Consider the following 15,669-nt stretch of genomic DNA (forward strand, 5'->3'; position numbering starts at 1 on the left):
ATGTGTATGAGTCTCTAAAAAAGAGTCTGGAGGTTGTCAGAAGGATTGCCCTTATGCACACCTGAGCAGAGTCTCAGAGACAGATAAAGTAGATACAACCCCAAGTATTGGTTCTTTTGAGGGCTAAAGAGACCCACAGGCTCTATGGTCATGGCAGATGGGGTTCACTGCCATGTCAGTTGGCCCTTCTTTGGAGCTGGTGTTTCTGCATGATGGAGCTGGACACAGATGGTGTGGGAAACAAAGCCATGTTGTTTCCATGGAAGCAAGTTACTTCCTTGACCACTGAGTCAAACTGTCCCTTGTGATTATCGGTGCAGATCACAATCTTGGCAGGGAAAGCACACCTGCAGGCAGAGCAATAACATATAAAACAGAATGATCTGAGTAACAAGATTTATGAGTATAGTTACTGATTTTTATAATAATAGTTCCAGTAAAGTTTGTTGGTGTTCATCAATCACTAGTTAATATAGAATGAGGTAAGGGTAATAGGTAACTTGATTTTGTGCTGAATGTCACGTATGTTAGGGGTATATATACTAGCCCCTCGACTCAATAAAGTTGTCTGATGAGCTTGAGAGATCAATGCTCTCAGATCCCCTGAACCCAATCTTTCTTTGTCTTTCATTCCTGATACCTCAGGTCACCGACCAAGACTCCGACAGGTGGCGCCCAGACGTGGGGCCCAAGGCAGAGGATTCATCAAGACACGGCAGTGTAGGATCTTCTACCTCTGGATCGGGAATGTGGAAAGCTGAAAAGCCTTTTTTAAGGTAAGAAGTGTCAAAATTAATTAACCTGGGTAGATTTCTGCTTCTTATTATTAAGTTTTGCTTTCCCCTAGCATCAGGGTATGGGTAATCAACCAGGACACTTGGAAGAATATTCACAGGTTTTGAAAACACTGTTGCACAGTGTAGGCATCACAGTTAAGACTGCAGATTTGTTAGAATCTTTGCTTTGGTTCAAAAGCATTGTTATTGGTTTCAACCACAAGGAAAGAATTTGATGAATGTTAAGCAGTGGAGGCAAGTAATGAAAGCATTGCGGAGAGCATATCAGAAAGGAGAGAATATACCTGTATCAGTTTGGGCCTTAGGACAGCATATTGCTGCTGCATTAGATCCTTTGCAGTCTGATGAAGAAGAAAAGATTGTTCTTTTCTCAAGGGAGGAAATGACTATGAATGATACAGGTAAAGACAGGAGTTTGGAGGAGGATCAGGAAGAAGAGGAGTTATTTGAATTTAAAGACACAAATCCGTTCTTAACTAAATCCATGTTGGAACTAAATATTTCTAAGGCAAACATGTATCCTAATTTGACTCATGAGGTTCCTTCTGCACCTCCAGAACCTGGAAAATACCTAGTGGACTTTTCTCTACGGACCTGCCTTATGTTCGTAGCAGTTTTAAGCCAAATCCTGTGCCTGTTACTCCATTAATGAGATGTCTTTTACTGGGATCTAGTCAAGGTGAGCCTCTGGCTATGCAAGCTGTAACAGCTTTTCCTGTAACTATTCAACAAATTCCTCCTGATGCTCAAAACCCACAAGGGGGTGTCAAGTTTCATCCTGAGCCAAAAACTTTTAAACTATTGAAAGATTTAAAACGGGCAAAGATACTAAATAATGTCCTTGTTAGTGAAATTAGGCTTGTAAGAAAACTCTCTGTTAAAGTGTTAACTAAGATAAGGAAACTATTCTGGCAACAACTCTGCAACCCCCCTGCTGTCTACATGACAATGTAGCTGTGGGCTAGTGGGGGTTAATAGAGTTAAGCCACTGAAAAAAGAGAAAAACATGGCAACATTGGTGTTCTGTTTTATTTCCATGCTAATTCTAATTGGGCTTATTTAACCAAGATAATAAAATTAGTACAAAATTTTTATCAAGGTTTAAAAAGTAATTTTCAGTTTTAAATCAATAGTTTACTCCTGAACTTCAAGTCTCAGTATAGTCTTACAGAGTAATAATCCAAAAATGTGCATTAACGGTCTGTCTAAACTGCTAAATTAGAGTTTCAACTACATTTATGCTGCTCAAGTTATCTTAACTGATTGCTGATAACTAATAAAAATGTTTCCAAGCACAAGCTTGCATGTTACAGGCAACATGGATTCCAGAAGAAATCTTAAGAAGTGATATTTAAAATGTGATATAATGGAGAGCTTAAAAGCAGCTATACCAAGAAAGTAGGAATTATGAGTTAATTGTAAACTGTATGTTTCTGTTACTGTGTTGTGATTGTTCTGTGTGTGTTCGTTCAATGTCAGTGTATATTTTGATACCTCCGGATGGTAATATAAATTAATAAAAATTTATAAAAGAGCTCTATTCAAATGGCCAAAAATTAAATAAGCGCTTATAATAATACATAAGTTTAAATGTTAATAAGATCTCTACAATGATAAAAATTGTGAGTCTTCATTAACAAAATTACTATAAGTCTTTTTTATAAAAAGTTGTTCTTGCCTAGATTGAAATGAATAACTTATTTTTCTTCACAGGATAATATGAAGGATGTAAAACTTAAATGAATATTAAAAAGGTTAAAAGTTTGTGAGAATGCTAACTGAAATTTAATGTTTTTGCAAAAAAAAGTGTTTTGCCCTAAAGTAGGATGGCTAATTTTCATAAACTCTTGGAACTGAAATGAATGTGGCAAGTTATAGAAAGTATTGTGGTAACTTTAAGTAAAAAAAAAAAAAGTGTTCTGTAAAATTTGTCTTAAAATAATATAATTATAGTCTATATGGTTATAAATAATTATAAAAAGTCTTATGAAGCATTGTTTAAAGTGTTTAAGTGGCTAATTCCAAAAGGTCATTATTAAACAAACCTGAATTAATAATAATAATAATAATAATAATAAGTAATTTTATAACAGAAAAGCTTGGCTGCAGCCAGCCTCCTTTGACAACTTGCTTCTAGGAAACTGTTTCTGATATTGCATGCTACTAAGTATTTAAAGTAAAGTTTATTATTTTAACAAGCTTGTTAAGTGTTGATGGTATTATGTTATAAGAAGTTTGCTTGATAACTTCATATATGGCCTATATGAAAAGTGTTTTTATTATTAAGGAAACAGGAAATGATTTTTTCCTAAGATAAAATGATTGGTTATTAAGAAAGAGTAAAATATGGAACAAAACCTGAGTGAATACTAAAAGTGCAGAAGGTTCGTAGAAAAAAATTTTTTATAATTAAAGTTAAATAAAATTTGATGGGTCTATCTATAAAATTTTAAAAGCTTCAATGTCAAGTAGTATACGAATGCAAAGTTAAAAGTTTGTTCTTTCTCAAAGCTTCTCAAATCATTAATCTGTTTTGGTAAAAGTTTTTATCCTCAATAATCAGTATACAAAGAAAGTCTGTTTTATCAAAATAGCTTCTTGTGCTTTAACGTCATCATTTCCTTGGTCTTCCAAGAAGGAAAAGTTTTATCTTTTTTAAAGGAACATAATGTTCAAAACTGCTTTCTCAAAATCAAATCCTGAAAAGTAGCCTTTTATTCCAAAGTAATTATAAAAGATTTGTTCTTTTACCTTGAAAGAAAAATGATAAGCTGAATAAAAGGTGTTTTAAAGTGTTATAACCCTCTGTTAATTAAAGTTGTATGAGTAAAAGATTTCTATAAATGCTTAAAAGTGTATAAAGTTACCAATATTTCAGCATAATATTAAAAAGAAAAGTACAATGTGGTTAATTGTGGTCTTAATTATTATATAAGAGTGTGTGTCACAGAAACAACCTCTTATCATAGATTAAAGTAGCAACACTGTAGTATGCAGCAATCCCAAACACTGCTAGTTGCAAAAGTTAATGTCCAGCTGTGTTGCTATCACTTTGTTTTAAAACTTGCTAAGACTTTCTTTAGTGTCTTCTTAGACAAATCAAGCCAGCTGCATTCCTCTATCTGTAAAAAATGCAACAATAGACTTTTGCAGTGTTTTTCAGGGCTATGTGCATAGCCCAACTATCTTGTACAGTATTTACTATAGTAATAGTAATAAAAAAGCAGCATACGTTACTTCTCAAAAAGAACAGGCTTGGCAGACTCCATTCACGTCTGCTCAGCGTACTGAACTTGCTGCCATCATTAAGGTGTTAACAATATTTAAGAAACCTTTGAATATTGTCTCTGATTATGAATATGTATGCCTTACTGTTAAGCATATTGAAATGGCTCATATCTTTGTTACTGATGAATTATCTCAACTTTTTGCTGATTTGCAACATCTGATTAGATTAAGACAGCATCCTATTTACATTACACATATACGTTCTCATATATCTTTGCCTGGTCCTATGACAGCAATTAATGCTCGAGCTGATTCATTAGTGGGGTGTTTACAAAGTGCTCGTGATTCCCATGCTTTAACTCACATTAATGCTAAAGGCCTGAGAAATAAATATCAAAAGTTAACAAGACTACAAGCGCAGGAGATTATTCATACTTGTCCTACCTGTGGACCACTAACAGCAGTGCCTTTTCAGCCTGGAACTAATCCCAGAGGCCTGACTCCTAATCAATTATGGCAAATAAATGTTGCTCACATTCCATCCTTTAATAAACTACAATATGTTCATGTTTGTATTAACATGTATTCTCATTTCATGTAGGCTACTGCTCAAAGTAGAGAATGGTTTCATCATGTTTGCTCACATCTCTGGTCTGCTTTTGCTGTAATGGGATGCCCTCTAAAAATTAAAACTGATAATGAACCCTCTTACATTAGTAAATCCTTTTCTTCCTTTTATGGGAAATATGCTATTAAACATGTTACCGGCATTCCCCATAATCCTACAAGTCAAGCAATTGTTGAAAGATGCCATCATACTCTCAAGACTATGCTTTTAAAACAGAAAGGGGGAGATGATGGTATGATATCACCTAAAGATCAATTAGCTAAAGCTTTATTTACCTTAAATTTTCTTAATGTTTATGATTCTATGACACCGGCTGAATGTCATTTTGGACATTCTCAAAAATCCACAGAAACTGCAGAATCTGAGAATCAACCAGTATTTTGGAAAGATGTTTTAAGTAATGAATGGAAGAAAGGCAGGGTTAAAATATGGGGGTGAGGTTATGCTCTTATCATTTCAGAAAATGGAGAAGAAATCTGGCTTCCGGCAAAAAGGATTAAACCAAGGACTAAAGAAGTGGAGTCTCCTACACATATCAATCCTACTGATAGTGAGTGAAACTGGCAATGGTTATTACTCATATTGGGCTTATATCCCTAATCCCCCATTACTTCGAGTGTTAACCTGGAAAGATCCTTCTTTTCCTGTCTATTTGAATAAAACTTATATATTTCCTGGATCTGTGGGTGATAGACTACCACTTAAGCCACGAGAAGAAGGACAAAGGATTTATAATCTCCTTCTTCCATTTGGTTTCTGACCTCTTTGCATTGGCAATCGCCTACCATGTATGGCTGTGAAAAATAGAACTATGATCAATTTTAGCCATAATAATACTAAATCTTTGGTAACTTTATTCCCATCCTATCAATACCAAGAATATAAGTATCCAAGTTATAGTTGTCCTAAAAGGAATGCTGGTGATATGCAAAGATGGTATGAATGCCATATGGGAAGAGGATCTGTCATTTTTAATGATTCCTATGGAATAGTTTGGGAAAGTGCCCCTATGGGGAATCCCAACAAATATAAGGACAGATTTATTTGGTATGGTATAAATAGCATGGGACAACAAATTAGTAATATGCAGTATCCCCTTCATGAATCCCTTGATTTGGATGAGAAAATAATTTTTACCAAAAATGATAGTGATTGGAAAAATATAGGGAAATGGGTTCCTTTTCCATGGTGCAATAGCACTGGAGTCCATGATCAAAAACAAATATGGAAAGTCTTCTTAGGAGTGGCATCTACTTCTGAATGGAAAGGTAATCAAAGTATGGATGGACAATATTTACAATTAGATCAAATTCATCATTTTCAATCATGTGTCAGAGATCCATCTGTGTTTGTGGTAGGGAAGGCTTCCATTACTGAAAATGCTTTATTTTATAAGGATGGGGCTTTGTATACTTGCTTGTCTGAGAATATTTTACAGATGAAGGTATTATCACCATGGCTCGCCGAAGACGAGGAGTGTGGATCCCGGTGAAAATGAATCGGATGTGGCAGTCATCACCTGAAAGTCATCTTCTTTTCCACCTGGCTCAAGGACTGTTGAAATGATCTAAGAGATTTTTGGGACTTCTCATAGCTGGCATTCTTGGCTTCATTGGTGTCATCACTGCTGCTGCCACTGCTGCTGTTGCATTGCATGAGACGGTGCAGACACAGCAATGCGTGCTTGATTGGCACAAGAATGCAAGTGACTTATGGCATAGTCAGGAGCACATTGATGAAGGACTTAATGACAGAGTTAGTGATTTGGAATCTGCTCTTTTACAATGAAAGTAATTTTTTTATTACTCCTTTGGATTATAACATTTCTATTGTTCAATGGAATAAGATCAGAAATCATTTGTTAGGACACAAAGGAAATATGTCATTAGAAATTAAAGAATTGCAGAATAAGATTTTAGAAATATCTCATAATCAGATATACGTAGATAATGATAAGGACATCTTTAATGATTTGATTTCACATTTAAATAAGTTTAATCCTGTTGATTGGTGGAAGTTTCAGCATTTCTTATCTACCTTAGGAATAGGGATATGTGTATTAATCCTGTTGCTCATGGTTGTCGCTTGCCTGGGTAAAGGTGTTTGCCAGAGATTGCACGTGTGTGGACACAATGGGACAGGCTAATAACTTAGTACTTGCTAAAACACTACAATAGTACCCCATAGTCAGTGAGCTTGGCTGGTAGTCACGCTGACTAAAACAAAAAGGGGGAAATGTGGGAAACAAAGCCATGTTGTTTCCATGGAAGCAAGTTACTTCCTTGACCACTGAGTCAAACTGTCCCTTGTGATTATCAGTGTGGATCACAATCTTGGCAGGGAATGCACACCTGCAGGCAGAGCAATAACATATAGAACAGAACGACCTGAGTAACAAGATTTATGAGTATAGTTACTGATTTTTATAATAATAGTTCCAGTAAAGTTTGTTGGTGTTCATCAATCACTAGTTAATATAGAATGAGGTAAGGATAATAGGTAACTTGATTTTGTGCTGAATGTCACGTATGTTAGGGGTATATATACTAGCCCCTCGACTCAATAAAGTTGTCTGATGAGCTTGAGAGATCAATGCTCTCAGATCCCCTGAACCCAATCTTTCTTTGTCTTTCATTCCTGATACCTCGGGTCACCGACCAAGACTCCGACAGATGGGATCTCTTTTCACAAGACTTTCATGCTACTTTACTGGAATTGTAGTTGATGCTGGGGTTTAAGATATACCTAGGGGATTTGAATCTCTGGACTGACAATATGATAGCCAGGTCCTGAGCCTCAACAGACTTCAACTCCTACACTCTGATTTATTGGACTTACCCCACTCAGCTAACATGGAGTTGAAAAAGGTCAGCCACCACACCATGGAGCCTAGAGTGCCTACAACTGAAAGCAGGAGGATTGCATCCAGTATCTATGTGGAATCTAAGCCTCCTCTTGACATAGATGTGCAACGGACACAACCAATCCAAAGTCCATAGAGAAAGTGTGGCATTGGTGTGGGAAAAGTGGCCATGGTGGCTGCTGGCTGCGGGGAATGGGAAGGAAGAGATGAGATGTGGAGGAGTTTTCGGGACTTGGAGTTGTCCTGGGTGGTGCTTCAGGGACAACTACCGGACATTATAGATCTTCCCAGGGCCCACTGGATGGGACGTGGGAGAGTATGGGCTATGATGTGGACCATTGACCATGAGGTGCAGTGATGCCCAGAGATATACTTACCAAATGCAATGGATGTGTCATGATGATGGGAGAGAGTGTTGCTGTGGGGGGAGTCGTGGGATGGGGGCAGTGGGGTTGAATGGGACCTCATATTTTTTGAAGGTAATATTTTTTAAAAATGAATAATAAAAAAAAACTCAATAAAAAAAAGAAAATGACCTTGAATTAAAGGCTCAACGTGGACCAGCAGAATATCCCTGTCTACAAATAATAACAGGAGTTAAAATGCTGTTTGACCTAAAGTAAGGGGGAAATGGAAAGGACAAATGAGTTTATATGGGTATGAGTCTCTAAAAAAGAGTCTGGAGGTTGTCAGAAGGATTGCCCTTATGCACACCTGAGCAGAGTCTCAGAGACAGATAAAGTAGATACAACCCCAGGTATTGGTCTTTTGAGGGCTAAAGAAACCTACAGGTTCTATGGTCATGGCAGATGGAGTTCACTCCCATGTCAGTTGGCCCTTCTTTAGAGCTGGTGTTTCTGCATGATGGAGCTGGACTCAGATGTGATCTCTTTTCACAAGTCATTCATGCTACTTTACTGGAATTGTAGTTGGTGCTGGGGTTTAAGATATAACTAGGGGATTTGAATCTCTGGACTGACAATATGATAGCCAGGCCCTGAGCCTCAACAGACTTCAGCTCCTACACTCTGATTTATTGGACTTACCCCACTCAGCTAACATGGAGTTGAAGAATGTCAACCACCACACCTTGGAGCCTAGAGTGCCTACAACTGAAAGCAGGAGGATTGCATCCAGTATCCGTGTGGAATCTAAGCCCCCTCTTAACATAGATGTGGAATGGACACAACCAAGCCAAGGCCCACAGGAAGGAGGAAAACAGTAAGGATTAGAGTGGACTTAATGATATTCTATTCATGAAATATTGTGGTTAATAATCAAGAAAATGTGGCATTGGTGTGGGAAAAGTGGCCATGGTGGCTGCTGGGGCAAGGGAATGGGAGGAAGAGATGAGATGTGGAGGCATTTTTGGGACTTGGAGTTGTCCTGCATGGTGCTGCAGGGACAATTGCCAGACATTTTATGTCCTCCCATGGCCCACTGGATGGAATGTGGGAGAGTGTGGGCTATGGTGTGGACCACAGGCCATGGGGTGCAGCGATGCCCAGAGTGTACTCACCAGATGCAATGGATGTGACATGATGATGGGGGAGAGTGTTACTGTGGGTGGAGTGGTGGGGTGGGGGCATTCGGGGTACATATTTTTGGATGTAATATTTTTTTTAAATGAATAAATTGAGTAGAATTTGAAAAAAAAGAAATATACATTACTGAAAGTTAACATATTAAGTGCTGTAATGTGTGAGAGAGCATAAAGGAGAAATATTGTGGGATCATTTCCATGAAAGGAGAGCCTATTTCTTTTATACTTAGGTTCTAGTCCATGGTGGAATATTTTAGCAAAGATTAGAACAGCAAAACATCTACCATGAGAAAATGTAATAAGCAAAAAGAAATTATTCAAAGTCAAGCATCATAGAATTTAAAATACTCTGGTTGGAAGCATCACCTGGTAGGGAATTAGACAAACAAGACTGTACTAACAACATTTATTTAGAAAAAGGGTGAGACAAGTAAAGGGAAATAAATTGTGTGAGAGTTGTGAAAGAAGTGAAAAAAAAGAAAGAAAAAATCATCAAATATTAATAGCAGCAGAAAAAATTGTAAATGTGGAAGATAAAAAATTGCATATATGATCACAATGTTATTGGAATAGAGTATGAGAAGGCTAAGAAACTGCAGTAAAAAATTTTCAAACATTTATAAGCTAATAAGAAAAAATAGACAATAAAATATTAAAGAAACCATATAATATAGCTTGAAATTGTATATGTATCTATGTGTGTTTGCATGTATGTGTGTTTTTATACATAAAGGATAAATTTGAATCTCCATTTTCATCTAGTATTCATCAAATACTAGAAAGTGCTGATATAAATCATATATTTGTGTTTATGTATTTCAAGCATTAAATAATCAGTAAGTTAGAAGATATTTAAAGAACATTTTTATAATATTGAAATAAAGTAAAAATATAGAAAATGTGTAGGAATAAATGGTTTCACTCCTACTGTGGTTGAAATAATTCTGTTGATTTTTTAAAATCATATGATGTGCATATCAAGAAAAAATCAGTTCTGCCTCTGACATACCTTATCTCATTCTGCCACATAAGTTAAAAGCACACACTCAGAAATATCAATGCAGGAGATTAGAACCCATAAAATTTAATATCCAATTTTAGGACATGTCAAAAGGATGAAGATAAAGAGTAGTACTCGATTTTTATCAATCCATAGATATTGGGAACCAAGGCTCTACATTTTCAAATATCCGGAGGGGAATATCATTGATAATAAACTTACAGAAAATTTAAATTTAAATACACATTATGATGTGATAAAAATGTCATACCAATGAATATGAAGGTTTAGAAATGTAACCCTCAGCTTTTGAAAGAGGGAAACCTGAATATAAAATTCTCAGTGATGTCTTTTCCTATCGGGTATCTATGAACATGACAGGTAGGTTCAAATCACTTTAAAAAGCTGTTATACTAAAATGCTCATTCACGATGAAAAATTTTAGCAAAAATAATAATGGAAAAGCCTAGACTATGAGAAAAAGTAACAAAAAAGCTACAGTTCTCTTATGTCAAACATCATAGAAAAAAGGCATGACAAAGTCTTCCTGTTATAGGGTAACTGTCAATTCTTGCAACAGTTATGATGCAATTTGTGAAGCAAAAAATTAAAATAAAACGTAAAAGAATTCTAAAAGGAGTAAAATACCTGACATTAGTAGCAGATATAATTGTTAATATGGTTTAAAATTCTGCACAGGTAATATGGGACTATTATTGAAAAGGGTTTTGAGAAGTCTATTGGTTGCATAAATTAACAAGAAATATCAACCATGAAGTAATTAAGAAAGAAAGAAAAAGAAACTATAAAAGAAACTGTAGATTGCTGGATATATACCCAGAAGAACTGAAAACAAGAACACAAACTAATATATGCACACCAATGTTCATAGCTGCATCATTCATTGTCAAAAATTGGAATCAACCCAAATGCCCATCAGCAGATGAATGGATAAATAAAATGTGGTATATACATACAATGGAATACTACTCAACTGTAAGAAGGCATACAGTACAAGCACATGGGATAACATGGATGAGTCTTGAGGACCTTATGTTGAGTGAACCAAGTCAGGCATTGAAGGACAAATACTACATGAACTCTCTGATATGAAATAAGCAAACCAAGCTGTCTCAGAGAGCTAGAGACTGAAAGATAGGCTTACAGGAAATTGGGGGAGGAGAGGAAGGCTGTGAGCTGATGCCTACATGGGTGAAATCTATGATAAGCTGGAGATGAGTATTTTTACAGGGAAGAGATAAAATGGCATAGGAATACCTTTGGGTGGGGCTATCTGGGCTTGAGGGGGCTAGGGTTGGAAAGGATGGGACAGATGGCCCTAGGAATTGGGGGGAGGACTGGGGGGAACAGTTGAACATGGGAAATTGTCAGGTATGTGGTTGAAACTGTAATGTTGAGAAAACTCTTTAGAAAATATAATGAGGAAGGATTACCTTTTTAAGATGCTTAAGGGGGGACATCTGGCACAGGGACAGGCTTCTTGGGAATGTGAGGGTTCATTTTGTCATAGTAGGTTATAACATTTGATGGAGAACCATAAAATGAGTGTGAAGGTGTACCCGCATCCTGGGGAGGTTTAATGTTCTTAAACAGAGGGAATTGTGTCTCTCAAGATAATTGGTGGGTCCCAGTGGGTTAGACCATTCTAGTATGTCAAACCCTCAACATTGTTGCAAGTATCTGTGAATCTGGTCCTTCAAGTAATGAAGATCAATTGTCACTGTGGGCCCTGAGGGGAGGGGGATAAAGGAATAATATAGATGGAAGCAGGGTACTGGTCAATGGAAGTGCTCCATAAGATCATGCAACGATGGACATAGGACATGTTAAATTTTACACCAAAAATGTATAAAAGCCTATAGGCTAAAATGTAAACCATAATGTAAAACATAAGGTAACTAAAAATTTAGAAAATTGTACAGTCTAAAATATAAATCATAATGTAAACCAAAATGGAACCATGTTTGGTAGCTGTGTTTCAATATCTGTACATCAGCTGCAGCAAATAGAACATGGTAATGTAAAAAGATCATTGCTGGGTAAGGGGGAAAATGGTTTGATGTTGGTTATATGGGAGTCCCCTATATTGTATATGTGAATTACTGTGATCTAAAACTTCTTGAAAACAAAATTAAAAATTTAAAAAAAAGAATGGAGACACTGAGGAAGGAATGGAAGAAATTGCCTTGCCACTGTACATACAGGACAACACCTATCACAGTGACGAAGGCAAAACATCAAAATCAAAGCTCTATAATATTTTTCATTTTTAATACCCTAATTTATTTTTACATTATTTTAGTTTTTCTAAATTAGTATGTATTCTGTTTCTAATCTTTAAACCCATCGTTATATTTCATTTTCCTATTAATTGAATTTGGCAATATATTAGGTCTCATTTTTTAAGAAGTTTTAGAACACAGAGAGGTTCAACTATGGCAGAGGAGGAGCACTGGTGTGGCATGTTATAAAGGAGACACCTGATTGGGATGGAGTTTTCCAGGACATGTATATAAGCTACATAAAAATGTTCAGTATATGTTGGGTATTTTCATAGTAGTTGCAGTTACAACTGACAACTGAGGGAGGGCTGAGTTCCTAGCCAGGGGAGCTCTATCACATTCCCCAGTGGAACAGCAGCAATCCCCCAAGTGCAATGGTAAAGACCAATGAAGAAGGATGGTCCAGCGATGAGACCTTGATATTGATGGCTGTGTTTATGAGCTGGTGTGCTTGAAATATGAATTAGGCCTAAAGCTGCAGGGTGCCTAAGAATTACCTCCTGAGAGCCTCCATGTTGCTCAAATGTGGCCAAAATCTCTAAGCCAAACGCAGCATGTAAATGCATTACCTTCCCCCCAGCGTGGAACATGATCCCTGGGGATGAGCCTCTCTGGCACCAAGGGATTACTACCAATCACTAACTGGTGATGCAACTAGAAAGAGACCTTGAATACAAGAGTCAACTCAAGCCAGCAGAATATCTCAGCCTACATGTAGGATGATGTGTTAAAAACTGCTTTTTGACCTTGAATAAAAGGGGGAAATAGCAAAGACACATGAGTTGATATGGCTAAGAGTCTTCAAAAAGAGTCAGGAGGTCATCAGAGGGGTTGCGCTTATGCACACCTCAGCAGGACCCCAGAGAAAGCCAAAGTAGATACAACTCTAGGTACTGGTGTGCCTGAAGGCTACAGAAGCCCTCAGGTTATATGGTCATGGCAGATGGCTCTGGAGCTCAGTGTCATGTCAGTGGGCCCTACTTTGTAATTTGTGCTCCTGAGTGTGATGGAGTTGGACTCAGATGTGACCTTTCTACACGTGCCTTTTCTGTCACTTTTACTGAAACTGTGGTTGGTGCTAGGGTTGGTGTATATTCATGAGACTTGAATCTCTGGACTGTCCATGTGCCAGCTGGTCCCTGAGCCTCAGCAGAGTTGCAACTCCTACTCTCTGGTTCGTTGGACTTACCCAGGTCAGCTAACAGGGAGGTGAAGATGGTCAACCACCACACCAGGGAACTGAGAGTGCCTACAAACACAAGCTGGAAAATTGCATCCATCATCCATGTGGAATCTAAGCCCCCTCGCAATATAGAGGTGGAGTGGACATCACCATCCCAGGGTCCAAAGGATGGAGTAATAAAATATGGATTATAGTGGACTTACTAATATTCTACTATAGAACTATTGTGACTAGTAATGGAAGAAATTGTAGCATTGATGTGGAGAAAGTGGCCACAGTAGTTGCTGAGGGCAGGGAGAGGGAAGAAAGATGTGATGTGGGAACATTTTTGGGACTTGGAGTTGTCCTGAATGATATTGCAGGGACAGATGCTGGACATTATATTTCCTGCCATAACCCATTGAATATACTGGGGGAGAGTGTAAAGTACAATGTAAACTATTATCCATGTGGTGCAGCAGTGCTCCAAAATATAGTCACCAAATGCAATGAATGTGCCACAATGATGAAAGAGGTTGTCATTGTGGGAGCAGTGGGGTGAGAGAGTGGGGAGTATATGGGAACCTCTTATACGTTTTAATGTAACATTTTTTTGTTATCTGTATATCTTCCAAAAAATACAATTAAAAAATGATGATGTGGGATGGGGAGTAGGGTATATGGGAACCTCTTATGTTTTCTAATATAACATTTTGCATGATCTATTAACTTTAAATAAAGATAATTTAAAAATAAGATTAAAATTAAAAATTGAAATAAATTATAGAAAGAAAAAAGAGTATAGGTAATATATATATTATATATATATATTATACATATATATATACACATACCCATATATGCAGATATGCAGCATAGATATACCATACCTTGTGGAGAAAATTACAAATTCCATTGAGAGAAAATAAATATTATAATAATTTTGTAGATATCATCAGTTGTTTAAAATGAGGTAATTTTATTGAAGTAGAAGGAAGATTTGAAGGAAGAGGAAAATTACCGAAAATACACAATAAAAATATATTTCTGCATTTGACTACATTATGATGAAAATTTCTTTCTCTAGAACCAACATAAAGGCACTGTATTGGAAATCATAATCCACTTGTAATTTAACTTTTAAGGCTTAGAAAGGAATTCCAAAGAGGAAGCACAAAAATCTTGTTTTAGACAAAGCAGTATCTTCGTCACCTTTGTTATTGAATGAAAATAAAATGTGTAACCACATGATACTGCCACAAAATCGGTAGAATGGGAAAAAATATATCTGGATGGACCAATTTCTTGTGAGGTTGTGGAGTCAAGGACATGGATACCAAAAAAAAAAAAAAAGAACATGGATACCTTGCTTCTTTATGTTCCTAATTTCATACAACTTCTTTGGAAACTCATTTGTTATCGTTTTAATCAGCTAAGACTAGTTTAGAATGCAGTATTGAGTAATAACTTTTAGTTGGTGCTGGGGCCACAATGATTGCTTTCCACACATGACACACATCTGTTTGGGGTGGCTATGGCTTTGCTTCATATGATCCACATTTGAAGAGCAGGCTATTGGAGAACTTATGTATGGAATGATATCGGCTCTTTTGACAGATTTAAAAGATAGTAAATAGAAATGCCTATGTCAAGCAGCAGGAGAGCACGAGAAGGGCAGGAAGTGCTGCAGTCTCCTGGGCCCCAAAGGGTGATGTGACTGGGGCTTTGCCAACCTCCTATGCCTACATTTTCAATTTCAGAGTCTGTTGACTGCAGTTTTGCTGCTTATATGTATCTGTGCTTATATACGGTCCTTGGCACCCAACCTCCTGGACAGAAATCAAACTGGACTCTTGGGTTTAATTTTGGAAGTGTGCCAGAATAGGTGAAGAAAGAAGATGGCCTTCAGTTTCCTGTTCTTAAAATAGTTTGGAATAATGCCAGCATTTGATTGCTGCCAGATTTCAAAATGAAAAAGAACTTACATGAGGAAAATAATGGAAAGAGTTTCTAACCCTTTTATCTCTTAACATTGAATGAGATAAATTTCCAGCTGTTGCTCTTTATTTTTGTTATTGGACCAATGTTCTTTTAAGATGTAACCAAACTCAAAGAGTTTAATCTGTCTGTAACAGTTGACTGCAG

The 15,669-nt window shown here is 36.8% G+C and overlaps 1 long non-coding RNA gene across 2 annotated transcripts; it reads left to right on the forward strand.

Annotated features, from left to right (window-relative positions):
* The first annotated feature begins 782 nt into the window (after positions 1-782).
* On the forward strand, positions 783-7,265 carry LOC131274921 (uncharacterized). Of its 2 annotated transcripts, XR_011646711.1 has the most exons (3): positions 791-2,195; positions 5,114-5,203; positions 6,092-7,265. It is a non-coding gene; the product is annotated as an uncharacterized lncRNA (long non-coding RNA). The 2 variants fall into 2 exon arrangements; XR_009182210.1 differs by having other exon boundaries at positions 783-2,195; positions 5,114-7,265.
* The last annotated feature ends 8,404 nt before the right edge of the window (positions 7,266-15,669 follow it).

The sequence above is a fragment of the Dasypus novemcinctus genome, chromosome 21 (genome assembly GCF_030445035.2).
Source record: "Dasypus novemcinctus isolate mDasNov1 chromosome 21, mDasNov1.1.hap2, whole genome shotgun sequence".
NCBI classification, from domain to species: Eukaryota; Metazoa; Chordata; class Mammalia; order Cingulata; family Dasypodidae; genus Dasypus; species Dasypus novemcinctus.